Source organism: Thermobia domestica, chromosome 5 (assembly GCF_964235325.1).
Source record: "Thermobia domestica chromosome 5, izTheDome1.hap1.1, whole genome shotgun sequence".
NCBI lineage: Eukaryota > Metazoa > Arthropoda > Insecta > Zygentoma > Lepismatidae > Thermobia > Thermobia domestica.
Window position 1 is genome coordinate 118,637,296 of NC_137458.1, and position 23,159 is coordinate 118,660,454.

The window sequence follows — 23,159 nt, forward strand, 5'->3', positions numbered from 1 at the left end:
ATAGGCAAGTTAAAAGATTATCTCTTTTCCTATCACGTTCCTTTTGCGAAAATCATTCCGCATTGTTTCGTTGTTGGCAATTTAGGATAGGAAAATACACTAAAATGAGAAGAACAAGGTGATTCAAGTCAGATTCGTTCAAAGAAAACGAAAAAAGTGCAATGTACAGAATGATATGTCAATTACGGTATCTGACGAAGGGCTAAAAATCTCACTTTTGCAGACATAAAGAAAGAAATATAATTCCATAGCGGAGAAAAAGTTAATAAAGCAATAATTGATCATGTATTCCACAAAATTATTATCTGGAATAGGTGACAAGTTATTATACATTCAACTGCTTTTCTGTATACGTAATTATTATTTCTTTCTTTATGTCTAAAAAAAGTGAAATTTTGAGATACGACCCTTCGTCAAATAGTTGAAGTGAAGAGTGCGACATTAATTCAGAATACAACTTTAAAGACGATGTTCATAATAATATTCCAAACCTCGAACTCTCGAGCTCAGAATGGACAATATTGGAGGTGTATTTCTCCCAGTGAAATTTGATTGTGGTTCTTCCAGAAATAGGATTAAATATCGGTATGTATGTGTGTCTGAAAGTGATGTAGAAGAAGATGGGAACATTAGAGTAACCATTCTGAAATGCATAGACAACAGTTGTACTAAGTTTTGTTTTGATGAAAAGTACAGATCTTATCAAGTTTTAGGGGTAATTGGGTGCAAAATGATTAAAGCCATTGCCGGTGCACATAAACCCGTGGGAATGACTGGGTGTAAATAAAGAAAACTCAAGATTTCCTTTCGTGCATATAACTTGTATTCCACTTAAAAACTAATAGTTGTATGTAGCCTAGAAAAAATATACTTTTTTTTTTATGGAAAATAAGCAGCAACTTATTTCTAAATTAGATGATGTTTGAATGCCTTTTCAAGCCTTCCAGTTATTGTTTATAGCACAGTATATTGTCCTGTGAACTTAATCCAAAATATATCAGATACGAAAAAACCTAGTGTCAAAATTTTGGCCGAAAACGTAAAAACATAGAAAAAACAAGAGAAAACGGACTTTGATATTCAAACTAGGAGAAGGTAATAAGACTAACGCCAAATAACTATAAACTATTACAATAAAACGTGTTGGAACTCTAGATTCATAGACAGGTCCTGTTTACAGCATCAGCACTATTGGCATACGCAACGGCCACTGGGGACCCAAGTTGAACTCTCGCCTTCGGTGCAAGCGGTACCGGGTTCGATTCCCGGTGGGGGCACTCGGTCGAAAAAGTGTAAAAAAAACTTTTCAGACCAGCTATCCTGAATGAGTTTTTCCTCATTCACACCAGGGAAATGCCGGAGTGGTACCTAACTTATAGGTCCCAGGCAGCTTTCTTCCTTCCCTAATCCTTTCTTCTTTTCCTTCCTCGGATAGTGCACTCACCGAGGGACATCATCCCTCATACGTGATGGGTTAAACAGCCTTAGATGCCGAAAGCCCAGAAATCTAAATTCTAAATCCTAAAAATAGCTTAATAAGCACAATACACTATAAAGCAAAAGTATACACTACAAAAGACAAAGATAGCACAGCGATTGTTGACTCAAACCAGAACACACACAAACCCGACACTCAGTTTCAAATATGTCATTTCTCAGCCAAATGAGTTTTTGTTTCTTTGTCATTATCACACCTCAAAATTCATCTAAGCTTTTTTTTCTGATCAACATTTACCCACCCAAAATTTTGGTGTAATTAAATTCCACAAAAATAGACTGAAATTCAAAATATACATTTTTGAAAAGTTTTCCACCCAATAACCCCCCTTCTACAATATATTTACAACAATTGATGATATTCAACAAATATGACGTTAGTTGTTAAGTGAAGTGAAAGTAAATAAAGTTAAGTGAAGCCCAATTGATTTTGGCTCAAGCTAATACTTGATTGGATGTCCACGCTTAGTAATAACGTCTTTGCATCGTTGTGGCATGGAGTTTACTAAGTTTTGTAGTGTCTCTATTGAAATGCAGTGTTGCTAGACATCGTTTATTGCTTGAATTAACTCAGCTCTCGTTGTAGGATGTCTTGTACGAATCTTATCCTTCAAAATACTCTCCAAATTTTCAATTGGGTTTAAATCGGGCGAATTACCAGGCCAAGAAAGTTGGGTAACATGACGTAAGGACAGCATATAATCTTTTATAATTCTGGCACGATGACAGGGGCAGAACCGCCCTAAAAAAATAAAGGAACCACCGTTGAATAAATCTCTACCCGCAGATATTACTGTCGTTTCAAGAATATAAGTTTGTGCATAAACAACACCATCACAAATGTGAATTTTACCAAATCTACTAAAAGAAAAACATCCTTAAATCATTACACTAGTAGAGTACCTGGAAGTCACCAGTCATGCGATAAACTTTAGCGTGTGAATTATTGCCATAAATGGTTATTTTCGTTTCATCATTAAACAGAACTTTGCGCCACTGCTTACTTGTCCAATCCTTGAGAGTTTTGGCCCACTCTACGCGTATTTTACGTTGTTCCGGTGTAAGATGTAGCTTCCTGAGAGCTTTAAGTGAACGCAAACCCTTTGATTTTAACCTGTTTTTCACTGTTCACGGACAAACGTCGACACCAGATGTTTCCCACCAACTTCTAGCAACATTTGCTGATGACTCTAACCTGTCTGCAAGGCAAGACCGTCGCAGTGCACTGTTCTGTCTAGGCAAGAATTTCATTTTTCGACCACATTTGAAAACTTTCACTTCTTATGCACCCTGCTTCTCGAATCTTGGCCAGCTGCTTACCCACTGTACTTTTATGAAGTTGCATGATCCGGGCTATTTCAGCATTAGTTTTACCACCTCACTTAATGTTTTAATTCTAGTGGCTTTCTGTGGTGTAATGTCACACGTGGTGTAATTGCCCACGTCGATGTTCTATATCAATAATTTATAAACGGTAAAAAAATATTTATGGGTAAATCTATCACTTTCAAATTTATCAGTGAAAGTAATGCTACTAGAACAACACAATTATGTAACCCAGGGCACCTACCCAGCAACTAAGGAAGCAGAAATCATACTACACGCTTGGAACGTGGATTACCTTATAGAGCGCGGACCTCACTGAAAGCAACATCGAGTCATCCATTAAATGAACATTTAGGATGACGGATTTGTGTTTCCTTTCTCACATTTTATTGAATAACATCAATTGTTGTAAAGATGCGTAATTTCTGTGATTTAGATTCTACATAAAATTTCCTTTAATTTGAGGTATATATCATTGTATGTTTGTGCGTATATAGGTAGAAACTTCTTTGAAATCCTTATAAATGCGTAAAATTCCAGAGTTGCTATTGATTTTTCCATCACTATATATATTTTTACAAAAGTTCTGTAAGTTATACATTTTTAGTTCTCACAAAATCAAGGAGTAAACATGTGCAGTATAAATATGTTACTTAATATATTAAATTCGGCCTACTACATGATAGTAACAATATTGTATATACTACAGTATTATATATTTTAAATATATTTCTTTAATGTATCTACAGATTTTTATGTTGAGTGATCCTCAACACACTTTGAGGATCAAATTTTTGTCATACCAGTGCACTTTCCACATACAAGTTTTTGACACCCCATGCACAAATCACGGGTTTTGTTCCCTGAACAGTTTCTAACTTCACACCTTACTTGGTTTTCCATGATTTTTTTGGGTTCTTCTTCTCATTCGGCATACAGACTGGTTTTAGATTTGAAAGTGAACGGTATCTCGTTTCCATGTATGAAGTTTGAAGTTCCAGGGCTAGCTTCAAGATGAAACTTCTTCGACTGATCCTGTTTCCTGTCGTCAACTTATACAGAATCCATGCATTGATTGCTGTCAAGACGAGAACGTGTACCAGCTATCTCCGACTACCAGATCTTACTGTATACATTCTAGCTATTTGGTCCACTATATCGACTCCATACTTTGTTGAGTTGTAGAAACTGTCTCAGGAGTTTTCTTTTCGTTGCTCGCAATTTCAACGGAAGGTTGCATGGTACTAAGAATCATAACGTTTTTTTCTTGGCTTGCATTGATAGACAGTAAGCATTGAATCAGAAGCGACATTCTTGAATACAACTGTACTTTCATGAGGTTCTTGACCCCCCTCCCCCTTCCCCACTGATGCAGGCACTTCCCGTCTTGCACGATTTACAGTACCAACTAAACTGATTGATTTTGATTTCAATTTATTTACAAGTTTTGACGTAGTAAAAAAGTTATCCGTTGTAACGATAAGACCTTTTCTTGTGAATGGGGCCAACAAACGAAGAACTAAATTTTCACCAACTAATTCATCAGTAGATCATGTATTATCTTTAACTGTATATGGAAAACCATTGAACACGTATTTCGTATCCACATTTACTGCAAGCCAAAATTTTATGCCGAATTTCTCAGGCTTACTAGCAATATACTGTAGAAATGGACACCTACATTTTGATGGGAACAGTTGTTCATCTACAGTAAGATTCGGACCTGGTTCAAAACAAGTACGGTAATGCAGTTTTGCATGAATTGATTCCAGATTTCAGACGTAATGGCAAACTTATCTGTAGTCAAACGTTGTTTGCGGGTGCTTTGATATCAAACCTAAGATAACTATTTCCGTGAACCTATTTCTTGCCATTTTTTCAGTGAAGAAGGGTGGACTCCATATTTTGTTCCACGGGCTCTTTCTTTGATTTTGTACCATACACACTACGATAAAGTATAGCACAGAAAGCATGTATTCCTTCCAATGTGATTGACCACGTTATATTTTCAGACTTCAAGCGAGCCTAGCAAAAGATGCTGGTCCACTTTTTTGACGGATAATATTTTGATCTGCACGTCGACTTGCTATAACCGTGCCATGAGAAATGACTTTCTAAACCGTTTCATCAGGAGTGCGCTCTTCATGGTCTATAGGAAATGTAGCTGCTTGAAGCTGTCGTGTTTGAACATTCTTATGTAAATTGGCTCTAACAGGTCCTGCACTAGAGGATCCTGGTCCGCAACTTTGAACTGTATCTGTGAAGGCAAATGTTGGTGAAGCTTTGGAAACAATTATCTGATTCAGATTCATCTTCTTCCTCTGTACTTGATTTCATGTTCCTTTCCTTACTCCTCTTTTGAGCTGGTATGTAGTCTTCGTCTTCATCTTCTGAAACGTCCTCACTATTAGTACTATCACCACCAGATTCTTCACTAGGGAGCGAATAGTAGTATTGTAGTGCATCTTTAACACTATTGAATTTTCCTTTATTCATGATTAGATATTCAGAGTTTCAAAATAGATCTGAACACAACAATACACGCACATGAAATGAAATAAAACGACTAATGTGAGCTAAAACAGAGAAAAAAATGAACAAAATAAAAAGAGAATGGACGGTACAGCTACTATACAGAATCGGTTCAGAATTTTTTTAAAAAATGTAAATCATTGTGTTATACACGCTGACAATTTTTTTAAAGAAATATTAGTCGCGGATACATTGTTTCTCTTTGCGACGCTTAACCCGACAATATTTCCGTAAAAATTACTGATATTAATGACATAGTTTCTTTCGTGTGGCGTAGTTGCTGTGTTTATCGCTGTTCAAATAAACATTTCACTAACGCATGATGTAAATGCAAAAATATTGTTAATGAATGAAATGTTGTTACTTGGGTCAAACTGACCCGGCGGCCCTTTAAGGAAAAATTATTAATATCGCAAAAGTGGTATTTATTTAATATTTAAGATTTTGTTCGCAGACACTTCACTAAAAGTAGTGAAAAGTCACGAAAAATTATGAACATCTTTCCAGAATTAAAGTCGTAGCATAGAAACAAAAACCTATATTGGGTCAAAATGACCTTTTGGTACTTCTAGTGTTAATCTTTGGTGCCAATTTGTATGTGTGTATATGTATAATGGCTAATGTGCGCGTGTGGTTTCGAGTTCGATTCCAAGTACCTCCGATACAATACCCTCCTATCCAGACATAAACCTGTGTAATGCTTCAGATAAACCGTAGGTCCTGACTCATTGCATCTTCCATGCTGGAAAGAGACGTTAAACTCCAATTAGGTAGACCTAACAGTCTTTAAAGGCACACGAACAATTTCGCACATCTGCTTTACCGTTCGAAGAACGCGTAGATCTGCGAATATTGCCGGACATTTCATTTCCACATTACGTATTGTTCTGATTTGGAACAAAAGATCATAGATTAAAAAAAGAAGAAACACACAGATTTAAAAACGAAAAGGATGTGGCTCTAGCGAAAACTAAGATGCATACAATCGTACAATGCGTACCTCTCAAAATTCCAGAAAACATTCTAAAATGTAGCGTTTTTAATTCTTTCAAAAATTTGAAAGTAATGCACCAACATTTTTCAAACAATTTTTAACACTTTGTAAACAGGCTTACCAGACGTCCTCTTTTACCTGGACAGATTCTCTCCTCTCTCCTAGAACTTCTCTGGGCGGGATTAGAAAAATGAGACAATGCTCTCTTTTTGGGGGATACAGACAACTGTTTCAACTTCAAGATTAGTAATATAATATGCACATACTTAAATAATTGTTAATGGTAACAGTGTTGCGATGCTCAATTTCAAAGGAAGTACAACAAATCGAGATGTAAGCGCGAAGAAAAGGAACTTAATATTTTGTGTAGTTGATATTATAAACATTTAGTTGTATACATTAAATTTTTTCGTCTTGACATTATCAGATTTGTCGAGTAACATAGATCATTTAGGAAATTTAAAAATGTCCTTTTCTAAGTTTGTGATATGCTAACCTACTTGAAAACTATTTGAATCCAAATTAGTTACTAGCGTCTATTTCCGAGAAGTTCCTTAATGATGATTAATGTAGAGCAATAGCAAGGCAACTATAAATTTATAAACTTCAGGGGAATCGGTGACTGAATTCCGGAAAACATCAAAGACATTTGTAATTATCATCCTTAATAATTGTTGTAAATTTTAAAAAAATGTTCTTCTTACAGCTAAAACAATATATTGAAATAAATAAAAAAAACTATGATGTGAAGCCTAACACACTCGACACAAAATAATCACATTTTAGTTGTTTTTCTTTTCTTTTCTTTCTTTCTTTTTTTCTTTTTTTCTTTTTTTTAAATAACGGATCAATTTGTAGAACTTTTACAGCGTTCTCATATCCGTCATACATGGTATTCAACATTAAAAGTACGGTAATATTGAAAAGAAAAATAAATAAAAAGGATAATCTGACATCAAATAACTAGTGAGACAAATTGATGTTCTGCCGTGTATTCAAAATTTAAAAACGTAACGGATGAAAATTTTGCAGATACACATACAAAGAATAAAAGTAAGCTGGACTAATAACACGAGTTCCTTTTTCTTTCTTTCTTTTTTAATGGACGACAGTAATTACTCATCATCAAAAAGAGAAAACTTAAGGTGAAATTAAGAATAGAGACATCCATCTTATGTCATTAATGACCTCGATTGAAGGCTATCAATTGAAGTTGCCACAACTTCTTTCCAATTATAGTGCACAATATCGTCTTACATAGTTATTTTGCTGTCTTCCAGTATAAAAGATTACCCATGAACATGACAACAATAGTTGCCGTGTTATTGTTACACAGTAAAAGAAATTCATATCTCTAATATCTCAAACAAACTCAAAATTGTGCACTTGAACTGTCGAAGATCTGACAGACAATTTTATGACATTCACAGAGATGCACAAACTTAAATCGTATGCTTAAGAGAACTATTGTAGCTCTGATATCGAGAGTTTATCCATTACATTGTACATATCAAAGGAACCCATCCCTACAAATGTTTGGGCGAATTCTTACCATTCTTTACTTAAAACAAAACAAAAGTATTGGTAGTAGCATAGAGACCTATCTGTCCCCTTCAATCTTAGAACTGGGGGGACTGTCCCCCCAATAAGCCGATTTGAAATGTGTTTTTGGGGGGGGGGAGAAATGCGATAATTTGTGTTTGATTGCCACAAAGGGTAGTGAGATGAAATTGATGCCCCTCCCCTCGAATAAACCTCAAATCTGCCCGCCCCCCAATGTTGAAGACACCTCTGCTTTTCTGATTCTCTACAACATTGTTTTTCAACTTACATATTTTGAAAAAAAAAAAGATTATGGGAACGGTCTTATCCTCCCCTCCAATGTTGAAGACAGATTTGCGCTGCCTCAGTGTCGGCCCTGGATGGCAGCTTTTTTTTTTTTTTTTTCCACCAATGTGATAGGAGCCACCTCATTATGGATGACAGGTTCCTCAGTAACTAGATGAACAATTTCTTGGTCGATGGATTAGTCGACGTGGGCCAGTAGAATAGTCTGCCAGATCACCGGATTTATGACCATTGGACTTTTACCTGTGGGACTACCAAAGTTAATGGTATACGATGAAACGATTCGGGATCTGGATCATTTGGAGCAACAGATGCAGGATGCATGCACAAATCACACCTGAGACATTGATCCATGTTCATACACCTTGGGAAAGACGTCTGCCAATACGCATAGTGCAACACGGCCAGCACATTGAACACAATTTGAAGAGGTAATCTGAGTTTTATGTGATTATTACTTCATAGTTATTATTAAGGCCCGGATTTATATGTAAAAATATTTTTTTTTCAAACACGTACAAGCCCAAAACAAAGTTTATTATCCCAATTAAGAGTCTGCAAGTGTAAATTACAAATTTTTTCACATAAAAATACATATTTTCTGAAAAAAAGTTATGTAAATAAATATTTTGGACATTTTTGTAATAAATACATATGTTTAATAATTTTCCGTTATTTTATTCTAAATTTCACAACGAATTGTTCTTTTCTTTCTCTTGAAAGAAATTAACATCAGGAAAAGAATAGGCTACATAATGACATGCTGACATAGCCCAATATATGATAAGCAATCCCGATTTCCGAAATTGTTTTACCAAATATACGAACTTAAGTCCTCCAGATGAGCCAACGCTTCCGTAAAACTATCTACCCAATTGCTATGAAGAAACATTAACACACATTAGGTCGGTATGTGAAAATGGAAAAATTTGGATGAGCATTGATGCAACTAGTGATTCTGTTAGTGTTAGAAAATTGGGAAATGTTATAGTAGGTGTACTGAAAAATGGTGAAATAATTTCCAAACAACATTTTTTCCTAGAATCTAAAAGAACTTTCAGTTACGAATCACGTGACAATTGTCAGGCTATTCAATGATTTTTTGCACATTTTGTGGCCGAATGATGTGAAATATGACAATGCTTTGCTTTTTCTGACTGATGGTGCTCCTTATAATGGGAAAAGCTGATGAAGCTCTTTCTGTATGCTACCCTACCACGATTCATATGACGTGTGTCGTACACGCCGTACATCGATTGTGTAAAAAAAATCCTAACCCTTTATCCTAAAGTAGACAAATTAGTGTCAAATGGGAAAAACAATTCGTAAAATCACCCACTAGAATTCAACTTTTCAAAGAAAGCAATTCCGATCTTTCACTTCCTTCAACACCTGTAATCACACGTTGGGGTGTCTGGATTAATGCAGTACTATTTAATGCGGATAATTTTGAAGCATTTGTATCTAGTAACTAAACCCAGACAATGCTTCGTACATTGAAATTGTTCAAAATTTAGTAAATGACAGTGACTTGAAATATGTCCTGGCTTTCATACCTGCCAATTTCGGTTTCTTGACTCACTCTAGAAACTACGGTGGATTTATTGAGTACTTCGGTTAAAGAAGTACGGTGCGTTGAAAAAAAGCTGAATGTTCTTTCTGCTTCGAAAGCTGAAGTCATAAGAAAAAAAATTAAGGATTTGTTTGAGAAAAACATTGGCTATAAAACTCTATGTAAAATATAGTATCTGAAGTACTGGAAGGCAAAACCACAAGTGAAGTTGATGGGGTGAATATTTGTGACATGCCCTTTTCAAATACGCGAGGGTAACATTGTGTGATGTAGAACGTTCCTTTTGTCAATATAAGGCATTATTCCGTAACAGTAGGCATGGCTTTACGATGGACAGTTTGGAAAAGACGTTAGTTATTCACTGCAATGCCCATGGAATTTCGACATTGATGAATAGGAACTATTGATGAGAACCACTATTTATTTTTCTTATTTTGGACGTTTTTCCATACTTTTCCTTGTTCAATATTTTTTAATTTTTAGCAAATATTTTTTCATTTTTTAGCGCATAAAAAATAAAGATTTTAAAGAATTTTAGCACATAAAAATCCGGGCCCTGGACGTTAAATCGCATTACACTATTGAATTTCTCTTAAATTTCTAGACCTGTTTCATATATCACATGACCCCCATTTCCATTTATATTTTTTGAACGAGATTCAAAGTGGCGGACAGCAAAATGGTGGCTGTTCACCTGACATGCACCATAAAGGTTCCCTCTAGGCCTAACGTGTCCCTACAATTTCCAATTCGAGTATTTACAATCGCTTTCATTTTATATGGGGTGGTAGGGACTTTTGACTCAACCTCTATCTTTGTTTGTGTTACATTTGTTTTTAATGAAATGCTTCAGTTTCCAATCAAACTTATTCTACGTTATTATGTGAAACCATGTTTGTTATATGTAAATTCTCAATATTACGTATCTTCCGTTTTTCCCTCTAAAATCGCAAAATCTTCCTTTTTTCTCTTTAAAAATCAGGCAACCCAAAACATAAAATGGGATCCGAACCACTCTTGGTTTGTACCCAAGGGATTGTCCTCCATCTGAACTCGAACGCTGGACCCTTTAATTACAAAAGTGACTTGTCTACCGACTAATCTACGGGGGACACTTGATAAAAATAAGCTGTACTAATCTTGCATACTTGTGAATATTTTAAGAGTCACTTCAAATGGACAAAAAGATACACAACTACCAAATAAATTACTGGACAGATTTATACTACTAAAATAAACAGATAATTTTAAAAGACTACAGAATACAGAAAATCTAATTTAGTTCAAGTTAGTTCACTGACTCAGAACTACAGCAACTTAATTAACATGAAAATCATAAAAGAAGTATTGAATTCGAATATATTAATATACGAATCATTTGGCTCTGAACCATTCATATATATATATATATATATATATATATATATATATATATATATATATATATATATATATATATATATATATTGAATATAAAAGTCATGAGTAGGCTTGGCTTTTATATTCAAGAACCACTGGTCTGATTAGATTAATGTTCGTACATTACATATGTTCCTTATATTTTGATCACACCTCGTATATATCTTCACTATTTTTTTTTTTTTGGTTATCCCTCATATATATATAAAATATTAGTTATTATCATTCACATAAATACATTTACAATAAATCTTTGATTTCATTAATATTTCTCTTTTATTACATTATTATTTATTCTTTATCATTAAAAAAACATCGTCGCTTAGGAATATAATTAACGAGGGTGAAACACAAATTATCAAGATTACTAGTTTCGATCATTATTACAAACGATGATGTGACAAATAATATTTGTTCTTTTCGGGCGCATTGTATAACAAATAAGTTAGATGTTGCAATTGTAATGTATACATAGTAGCACTAAGATGTCCAAAATAAAGAAGAATTTCACTCAAGGTAGTCATTGAATAATTGATTTTATAGAATGGATCTTATTCTTAACATAATCTTTGATAATTAAACACAAATCAATCTGATATAAAATAATTTTTGCCTTTAACTAATTATAAATTGAATTATGATTCTTCACATTAATAAGAAAGAATAAAAATTAAACATAACCTACGTTTGAATAATCAAATGGAAGTAAATAAATTTATTTTACAGAAACAAATGTTCATAGAAATTATCGCTTAAATTTTTAGACAAATGCTCATGAGAACCTACAGCTGACATGGGTTTAACCCCTACCATATCAGCCGCAATTAGTTTAAATTCATACTCGAGTAGGGTTCCAATAGGGTACACTGTACAGCACAATCATGATTATGTCCTGTATTGTTGTTTTGTACAGAAATTACTTCAATACCTGGATCTTGATGTGAAGTGCCATCTCTTATCCTTCCATTACTTCTATCCACGTAGTTCGCTGCGTTGGTGGAATTTCTCCATACATTTCGTCTATTTTTAAACCTATTTTGACTATATGGTCTAACATAGGAATTATTACGATTAATTAGGTTAGGCGGATTCCCTACATAACCTTGTCTATTTTGTTCATTTTGATTGCTAGAGTATACTCGTCTTAGGTTCGGTTCATTATTATTCACACTTCGGATATTTAAATTCCGAACAGGGACCAAATGATCTGAATTATTCTTATTTTTACCCATTCCTGATTGTGTTAGATTCATAGCATGGTATTGAGTTTCGTAGCATTGTACAAGCATTAATAAATGACTGAAACTCATACACTGTGTGGAAAATAAGATCTGCTGTAATTTAAATGGAAGCAAATTGCGAATCGATGCAATTATTCTTGATTCCGATTGCAAGGGATTAACGACCTTTAATTCATTATAGACATTTATAACAAACTCTACAATAGATTTGTGCAATCGAGGATTGAAATGTTGATTTCTAAGAGTGGCATCTCTGTTTGCCAGCAAAAAGTCATTTTCGTAATTCGCGATCAATGCCGCTTTAAATTCCTCATATGTACTAATGTGATCACGTATTGCCTTAAACCATAAGGAACAAGGTGGGAGTAATACATGGGGTATTAATTTCATGTATTGTGATCGGTCGATAGACATTATACTGCATTCGTCTTGGAACTTCTCTAAGAAAGAACTAGCATTTTCATTGCACTTACCACTAAATTTACTCATGGCTTTGATTTCGCTCATCTTGACACTTAACTTTACCTTTCTTTTCTCACTCCTTGTTCTTGTGGTGTGATTGTTCCGGTCCGTAGCGTGCTGTGTCATGATACCATTTATATTTCGTTCATCAGTGATCTTCGGACAATTTTCCTCTAATATAATATCCTCCTCAGATTCCGGCGAAGGCGTATTTATATCCGGTGATTGGGGAAACTCGAAGCGATCACTGCCCAGATTATTGCGATAAATGTTATCTCTAGCCTGTAACGTTTTAATTTCTTCCTGCATAGTAGCCAACTGGATCTTTTGATGTTTAACGGAAGATTCTATTAACGTTAAATCCTTTTTTATAGCACAGATTTCATGATTTTGATGATCGTGCTTTTCTTGACACTCATCGGCTAACCTTTTTAACTTCTCTTCAAACTGCGAGGATATGTCGTTCATCACCTGGACGATTGTTTGTTTCGTATCGTCTGATTTCAGTTCTATCCGTTCTATTCGTTTACTTAATTCTTCATACTGCTTGCTAGCTTCGTTAAATTTCAGTTCTATCTTCTTTTCCATGGTCTGGTTAGCTTCATAGAACTTCTGTTCTATGTTTGTGTTAGATTCATTGAGCTTCTGTTCCATGGTTTGTTTTATCTCAGTCGTCATTTGCATAATTTGTTGCTGCACAGCTAACAAAAGTCGATCCTCAGATGACAAACTTGGTGTTGCACTAATTTCACCAGGATTACTGGTATTAGATTCCTTTTGCACTATTTCACTATCCATTTTTCGTTTGATGACCTTACCGCTTCGTAATACAGTTAAGTTCGTATTCATAAATGGTAATATCCAAGTAAATTCAGCCCTACTTTCCTTCTTCGGGAACTGAATTTTCAAAAGTCCCGGGTTTGGTAAACCAAATTTTTATAACGACTCTATAGAAAAGCGTCGTCAACCTGGTTCGTCTTGTAAAATATCAGTTACGAAGCGATAATTACTTTTCTTTATGCACAAATCAACTCAGATATTCAAAGATTATTAGTCTCACCTTTATTGCTTGATATGTCTTAAATATTGTTTTTAAGACCGTAAAATACATAAATTTTACTTGACTAGGTCAACACATAACATGTACATAGCCATAACTATCCCATAATAATCTCTTACATATCTTAAAAACATTCTTCTTTTCTGTTAATTTAAAATGAACATTTCACTAAGTATATTACATATTTATGAGCACTTTTTGCCCACGGTACAGGTAAATATTATACAAACTAAAGTATTTCGTTATAATATATATATATATATACAAATGCAGAAAATATTTTTGATTTCAATAAATCACTTCCAATCACACTTCCTAGGTTTGGAATGTACGAGAAAAGTTTTTTCTAGACAGTTTGCGATATGAGGAAATTTCACCATGAAGTTCACATGATTTGTGGCATTTTTACTTTTAAATTTATTTTTTGGTTTAAACCAATTGGTTTTAATGAAAACCAAAAACACCTGGTTTAAGCAGATGCTGTATTTTCTTAAAACACCAAATCAACTCAAAAAAGCAGCTTATCAGTACCTGTTACCGTTTTTGTTCTATGGAGATCAACGCTGAAACCGGAAATGATTGATTTCTACTACTTGTGATTGAATAGAGGGTTAAGAGGAGATGAAACCTATCCTTGGGACTGAATCAATTCCCAGAAACCTTTTCTCGATTTGTCTTACCGTTATTTTCTATGAAGACCAGTATTGAAACCAAAAGTACTAGTCAATTTCAACCATTAATTTTAGTATAGGGATATGCGTGGAAAAGGTTGAATCGATTCCAGAAAAGCGCTTGTTGCTATTGCTGTTTTCGTTCTATGGTGATCAACGATGAAACCGGAAATGGCTTATTTTTATCACTTCCAGTTCGTATAAAGTACTAACTGAGAAGATGGAACCTATTCTTTGGATGTTGAATCGATTCCACAACACGCTTCTCCACTTCTCGATATCACTTATCGTTTCTGCTTTTATATCTGTCGATAGACAAACAGAACCTTTCTGTAAGACTTCCAATACTTATCCATAATATAGTGTCTAAAAAGCAATATTCTAGAACAGTGGTTCTAGACCTAATTACTATCACGATCACTATTTTATCACATCCTCTTGCCAACGACTCCCTTATAATTTCTGGTTTGTAATAAGCTTGAACCAGAAACACCTATTTTTAACATACCTATTGCGGAGATCTCACGATATCAATCTATTTCTATAATAGTAGAATTCATTTCTTGTATATAGTGGATACAGTAACTTCCCTAAAAGCGAATGAATTAAAACCAAATACGGCCAGTTCATTCATAGTACAAATATCGAATCTGATCTGTCATACTGTTTCAAAATGGAGGCCTTTTGATAATTTTAAAACTTCATAACTCCCTTAATTTTGGGTAATATAATAAAAATAGAAAATGATTTCAAATTTTGGTAATCACTTGGATAGTTGTTTAAAATGTTATTGAGTATTTTAAATGACTTCTGGACATTGCTGCACTAGTGAAATCACACCATGCTTAAGTATCTCATCAGCTTTCAATTTTAATTGTATCTCAATATGCAGGTTTTGTTGCATTTGTATTTTTCTGGTATTTCAATTGCAGTTCTCATTAGTTTCATATAGTACCTCTTTCATTTAAATTGATTCTTAAACTATGCACCTGTTGAAAATGTTTAGTAGGCCTATTTTTTGTTATTTTTAACATTATGTATAAAAATAAAAATATGTCTATCGGATCAAAACTGAAAATATTTAAAGAGGTATTAGATTCTAATTATATTTATCTCTTCCGCTTATTTTCCCGACCTTTATGAAACCCTGAGGGTTGCGGCCATCAGATTGAGAAACCCTGTTCTAGAATATATCGTACCCAACCAACAATCTACTAGCTCTATGCACATGATTTCTTTGATTGGGACCGTTGGAGTAATTTACTTTTTTTCTTTTCTTAAATACTGTATAGATATGAACACCACCAAAAAATGTTTTAAAAAACTATATATAATAATAAAGCACAATACAAGTTTCCTGCACCTGCACAGATATTGAAAGTTCTCAAACTTCTCTAAAACCACAGTCGAAGAACCAGGGTATGAAGCTGTGCGAGGTCTTCCAGATCTTCCTCGAAAAACATCACAAATGGTACCATGTGTCTCAAACTTGTCACAAAGTCACATAAGTGTCAAACTCACACCTTCGTTGATGTTGAACTTCAGTGAGATATTGAAATTTGAAATTCCACTTTGGATCCGTAGAATCGGTTGTGTTCCTCAAATGTCAAGCGTGCATCGGCCATATTGTTTCACTATTATACGTCACACGTTACAGTCATGAGACTATCGACATCTGTTGAGGAAACGCCATACTGCATACTGTAATTAGTAATTTAACTTTGTAAACAATACGCAGATATCATCTATTAAATTGTGTATACATTTTATGAAGGACTCTGTACAAGAGATATTATCCAATAAAGTTTCCTCCTAGTCTTATACATCTATCACATGGATAACTAATAAATTCTTTGGATCCCTCCCCGTTGGCTTGGAGGCTAGCGCGCGTGTATTTGGTGAACGTGGTCCTGGTGAGAGAGCATTGAACACATTATCACGTTTCAGAATCTACCTTAAACCGTAAGTTCAGATTTTATGCAGATTCGGTGTTGACAAGTACACTGAACTTCCAGAAACAAAGTAATAAGAAAGTGGCTTACCTTATGCGTCCGTGTTTGTTACTTTAATTGTATATTTCTTTCCTCGCTGAGAACGTAATCAGCACCTATTTTATTACTGCGCCACTGGATCCTTCGTTTTACATCTCTTATTGCAATTTTAATATTCTAACGAAGAGCAATTTGTAACGAATATTCTGTGGGCTTAATTTCGGGTTTTGATTACTCTTAATTATTGCCCCTGTACTTAACAGTCCACTTGCTGTATTTATGGAGAAAAAAAAATGTGCTGATTGATAACTTATGTGGACTGCCACAATATATCTTTTAATTTGTTTTCTAATGTGGTTACAACTAAATTCATTTTAGGGGCTTTTGCAGACACTATTTCTACTTACAGATTTAACATTCCACAAAAATTGTGAATTTCAGTTCTTATATGGTTGAACACTTGTTTTGATTATTATGTGTAGTATGTCTTTAAAATTTATTCTAAGAAAAATTAAGCTTTTCACTTCTTTTTAGTTTCAGATATGATGCTACGAAATAATTTTTAATAGACAATTTCACTCCGTCTAGAATTATACCTGAAACTAAAAAGTGAAGATCTTCAGTTTGCTTAGGAGAAATCTTCAAGACATATGACACATAATCAAAATGCGTATTCAATCATAATCTGCCACTGGAAATAGTGGTCACAAAAGCCTCAAAAAGTGAGTTTAGTGGCAATTACATAAGAACTATAAATTAAAAGACATATTGTGAAATTCCACAAAAGTTATTAATTAGTACAACTTTTTATTTTTTTTAATTAAAACAAATGGACTGTTAAGTACAGGGACAATAATCACGTATAATCAAAAACCGAAATTAAGCCCATGAAATTCAGTACCTATTGTTCTTTATAAGAAAACTAAAACTACAATGGAAGAAGCAAAGATAAGGATCCGGTGACGCAATAATACGTAAGACTGGTTGAGACTGATGATGGCACTCTCAGCGAAGAAAGAAATACACAATTAAAGTAACAGCCACCGAGGCACAAAATACGTCACTTTTCTCATAAATATGTGCCCCATAGTTTCTATCAGTAGATAAACAAATAAGAAATTATCTGCAAATCAGTTTTCAAAAGAACGTCGAGCAAGATCTACCACCCTTGCTGGATATAATCGGGAATCTGAAAAAGTTATTCTTTCAATCTCTGTTCGAGTTTTAGAAAACGTGACAAATCGATGGGATGTATGTATAAATCTGGCATGTAAGAAGTCATTCTCTGAATCTCATTCTAGACATTGAGACATTCCTGTTTTCATCGGTTGTCAGGAGCCTGGGAGCTAATTGGTGACAATTTGGTTCATGCCCAAAATTTTCCAACATGTTCCATAATCCACTCCAGCGAGATCAGAAAATTCGAGAATGATATGGCACCGATTTTCATACATTAGCTGATTGGTTTTGCCATCAGCTTCTAATGTTAAGTATGGTGTGGGTCTTTCTATATAGTAATATTTTTTTTGGCACTGACGGAATTTCAGCATGCCTTCATACAGGAGTACTACTCGAATAGGTGTGAACAATCCACATCCAAGTACTTCATAATCTACAATGCCTCCGTGGCATGCAAAGGAGTTTTGCAAGAAAAAAAAAAAAGATGCACAGACGCTGTTTTTTCGAATATTCATGCTTTGTAATCTAAATGCATATATGTAACTCAGAAATATAAAGTGCTATAACTTAGACCTAATCCACTTATCAAAAATCCGCTTTCGACATTGACTCGGCTGGTGTAAAGATATGTGGCTGTTGCTACCTGCTGTTGCACCGCTCTACTTTAACTGATTGACGAGCGACAAACACTGCTCGGAAAACTCTGGGTGGTACATAAATATTCGAATATGAATAACTTGCCTCAGTAAGATGTCAGTAGTTGTTACTGAAATCCTACGTTCTTTTCTGCTATATGTCTGGTGGGGCTGAGAAACAAAAACTGAAAAAACTCAAATATGGAAACCACTTGAATCTAATCAACATAATTTTTAACCGGACTGAACATTTATTTAAGCCGCACCTCAAACGCACCTTCCCAATGGACCCCTAAGGCAACGATATTTAAATTTCAATTAAACATAAAGCAAAAGAGGTAATTAAGGATGTATTTTACAGTACGATTAAGGAAAACAGAGAAGAAACAAACAATACTAAACAATAAATAAAAATAAAAATTGCTAAATTTACTGAGGGGAATTATACTTTTATTATCAAAACATTATCGATAATGATGTTAACGACAGCAATGACCAAAATCAAAGAAGCAATATAAAGACAAATAATACATATTAGCATCTTCACTTTAATCTAATAATTCAAATATTTATCTGAATTTAGTTTTTTTCTTTATGCGAATAAAACAAGATAAGTTTTATGTGATAAAAAATTTTCGAAAAGCAATTTTTGAAAGAACATTAAGTTAAAATAATAATAACGTAATATAGTTTTTTAGAAGACTGTAATTAGTTTGTTGGGATTATTAAAATTGTATATTCTGTTGTTTTCAATACTTCTTTAACGCAAACAAAATTCTGGTTTTATATATTATTATTATTATTATTATTATTATGAAGACAAAGCATATTTAAAAAACGCAATTTTAAAAGAATTTAGTTGTATTATTAAAAAAATAGGTTTTACATACAAAGGAGAATGAGCAATGGCTGTACAGGTTATTACGAAAACAAAAACACTTTTACAGGTAAAGAAAAAGCCACACAATAGAGATAGAGAGAGATGAGGTTAAGAAGAGGGGGAAGACACACAGCTAGCACTATACCTTCTGTGAAGATTTCCAGATGTTTGTGATGAAACAAAATCTTGGTCACCAATCTCACTGTGTATAAATCCATTTTATATTTTACCTCTGGGACTACCCCAAGGGCAGAGTGTTTGAGGATAATCACCCAATACCTGGAACTGAAGACAGTAACCCTACATGAAGGTGTTGACATTTCAGCAGACACTATTCGCATCAGAACACAAAAAGAATAAACCGTCGACTTCAGATGAGAATACAAAACTTAAGTTCAAAAAACTCATATCAAAAATAAAAGTTTTATTTGAGGATTGTATAGTACTTATTAACGTTAATAGACTGCACAATTCTTTAAACTAGAATATTCGAAGGATTATTATTGCCGGGAAAACTGAGAAAAAGAACTGATGTTTGTTTTATGCCTGGAAATATAGTACTGTTTTCCCCCTCTTCTATTATAGTCCTATGTGTGTTTTTCTCCCTTTCTCGCTCTACCTTTAACTTAATAAAAGGTAAATTAAAATACCTTAATTTTAATCATGTTACCCAAGTTACCTGAACATAATTACAGTGTTTTAAAAAAATTATCCTGAAAAGTTCTCAGGTAAATTTGTGAAAATAAACTTTAGTATCAATTTTCACAAGAAAATTTTCGTTATTTATCCTCTCAAAACAAATATGATACGAGAAGAACTTACAAAAATTCTACTGCTGCTCCGCATAATGTTGTAATAAGAACAAGAAGAGGCACTGCAAAAACCAACATTTTATGAATGTCAGGAGCAAAATACTACAATCCAGTTAGGAAGTTTTCACACTAAGAACTACTTGCGCGATTTCATCATATCATATAATGAATAGTGACAGACTCAGTACGTCTGATATGCTAAGAACGATGAGTGCAGTATTTGTGTAGATACATCGATGCCTGTTTCATCAGCAGTTGATACTTTTAACAGTATTTCTTCCGTATTTTATGTAATCTCTGATGCAATCATTCACTGTATTGTAAACACATAAAACCAATTGTCTCAACAAATTTGATGTCAAACTACAAATATTTAACGGTAAATTATTATCATTAACGTTTTTGTGATTGTGTACGAACAAAATACACGGCTGAAAGTGTGTAAAATTCAAAGCAAAGGAAATTATTGAAACTAGAAACTGACTGAGAAGTTCCTGTATTCCATAATGTGAGGTCACATGGTACACCAAGTACAGATCAAACAAAATTTCCCAGGTTGTGTACTCATTGTCAGAGTAAAATAATTTAAGGGTGTCCAATGAAAACCTCTCTGACTACAAATATTAATTGCATGGAAACTACTAGTGCCTGGGAATAACTGTTTACGGCATCTTGAAGAGTAACTCAAAGAGTTTTTTTGCTGTTAATTGTTGTTATTTGTTGCGTAGGTTCAGTAACGAAGTTTATATGAATTTTTGTTATTTGCTACAGGTGTTCATGAACAAAGATGACAACAGCACAAGAGAAAGAAAGAGTGCACTGTGTGGTGTGGTTGGCTGAGACTAAATCACCAATTACCGTGCAAAGGAACTTCAGACGAAAGCACAAACGGGACCTACCAGACGTCAAGCCAGTTCACAGAGCGTCACGCGAGCTGACCATCCCACGTTCAACGGTCCATAAGGTACTCCATAAAATATCGCGTTTGTATGCATATAAGGCGCTACACATGGCGGGAGATTGAATATCGACTAGACATTCTGAGAGCTACTGACGGAGTCCATATAGAAGTACATATATATAGAGAAAAAAAAAGTTTGAGTTGTTCTTCAAGATGCCGCAAACCGTTATTTTCTGGCACTAATGCTTTCCATGCAATTAACATTTGTAATCAGGGAGGTTTCATGTAGACACCCTGTATGATACAGATTATATTCTTTTGTCACTCTACATAGGCACAGCCCAAAACTTTACACAAAATTTAAGTAACATTGTTAGTTATTATGTGATTAGAGTAGAGCGCAGATCGAAATACGAACATGCACACCAAAAATAAATAAACAAATAAAAAGTGTTCTACTAACCATTCGGCTAATCAGAATTCCTAGCTACGTAAAATTTGTTTGTGATAAATCAATTTGACCGTTCACTATTAAATTTACCTCCTTAACAATTTACTTTTATCAACTAGCACAAGCCCCTGCAATGATAAAATATCAGAAAAGTGGATTATCTCATTTGAATGGCATATTGAAGTTACTGCATAAACAAGACATTGAAACAATTTGAATTACTGTAAAGGATATCTAAGCAACTATCAATTATTCAATTTTTTTCTTAAAAATATTGTTATTATGTTTCTACAATAGTTAAAATAATAATACAGTATGTATTGGTTTGAGAACTTTCCATATTTTTAATATACATTTCTCCTCTACAATGTAAAACAGCTAATATCTCCTTATTAAATTATTTGTGTTTTTAGAAGTGTTACTGTTTTATATATAACCTCAGTGTTCATAATCAAAAAATATATTATTCCTTATAATTTATTTATTTCATTCTCATCTTTTCACATTTTAGAAACGATGAACAAATAAAGAATTGCATGTTATCAGGTAACAACAACTGCCGTTTAATATACAAAAACCGAACTTACATGCAGAAATATTTTGCAGGGTTCTAATAATGAACATAAAACAGCAGTAACATTGAAGCACTTAAGAAGAAAATTTAATAATGTTTTAAGTCATTCTTGGACTTGAAAATCAACGAAGATCATGAATTATTAGAGATCATTTGAAGCTTATTCGTGGACTTCTCTGCAGCGGAAACGATACTTGGAAAACTGTTCTAAGGGTTTCAGCACATCTTTGAGAAATTCAGAACAGGTTACTAAGTCACTAAATATCACTTACACAGTGGTCGCCTAAAGTGTCGACAATGAAAAAATAACTGAGCAAAGGAGCATAGAACGTGCCGGCAACTTCCAGATATGCGTTGGTTAGCTTAGGTACTTACACTGGCATTGAAGCTGACCAAACCAACTTTTAGATGTACAGAAACATTAACAACTTATGGCCTATTTCTCATCACGCTCCCATTAGCAAAATAAATCATTCATACATGGATGGTTAATGAAATCAGAAAGACCTAAAATATTGCAGTTTATTGACTGGATATCACAGTCCATAGGATGAACATATAGAGTAGATTCTCCTGCATTAATGTAAGCTGTTTTTATGTGTATTATTAACAATGACAGCAGTATATTTTGAAAATAATGGAAACAAGAGCAAACCATCCCTGTTGAAGTGTACTTAGTAATTGAACGTATGCATACAGATGTACAGCAATACAAGGTATTGGTCAATCGGAACAGATTGAAAAATGCCGAAAACTGAACTAAACATGCTTTATCTATATCACCTTTGGCATGAAATATCTCCAAATGACTCATCAGGCTACAGATTTTCCGTGTCTCTACACAAATCAAGAGGAAGAAAATTTCAAAATATAAGTTTCAACTCTAAGGACCACGATTTTCCCCAAGGGTAGAGCCACTGATGGAAGAAGTATTTCATGTTGTAGAGGATTATTTTGCAGGAAAGATTTAATTGATATACTGTATTCTTCTATTTCACAATCTACAAATAAGGGCAAGGACTTCTGCAGTGCTATGTTAACTAATACAAAGTACTATAAATTAAAACAGTTAAAAAAAGAACTATTAAGATCTGCTAATTGTTGAAAAACATG

At 34.0% G+C, this 23,159-nt stretch overlaps 1 protein-coding gene across 4 annotated transcripts in view; it reads right to left on the reverse strand.

Annotated features, from left to right (window-relative positions):
• LOC145686069 (apoptosis-resistant E3 ubiquitin protein ligase 1) overlaps positions 1-23,159 on the reverse strand; it is a 411,433-nt gene that overhangs the window by 146,891 nt on the left and 241,383 nt on the right. Inside the window, exon 2 of one of the 4 annotated variants that reach the window (XM_081758982.1) lies at positions 21,485-21,600. The exons of the other annotated variants lie outside the window; for them this stretch is intronic. The gene's annotated coding sequence lies outside the window, so the exon portion shown is untranslated. The remainder of the gene's footprint in view (positions 1-21,484; positions 21,601-23,159) is intronic. 4 annotated transcript variants of the gene reach the window in all.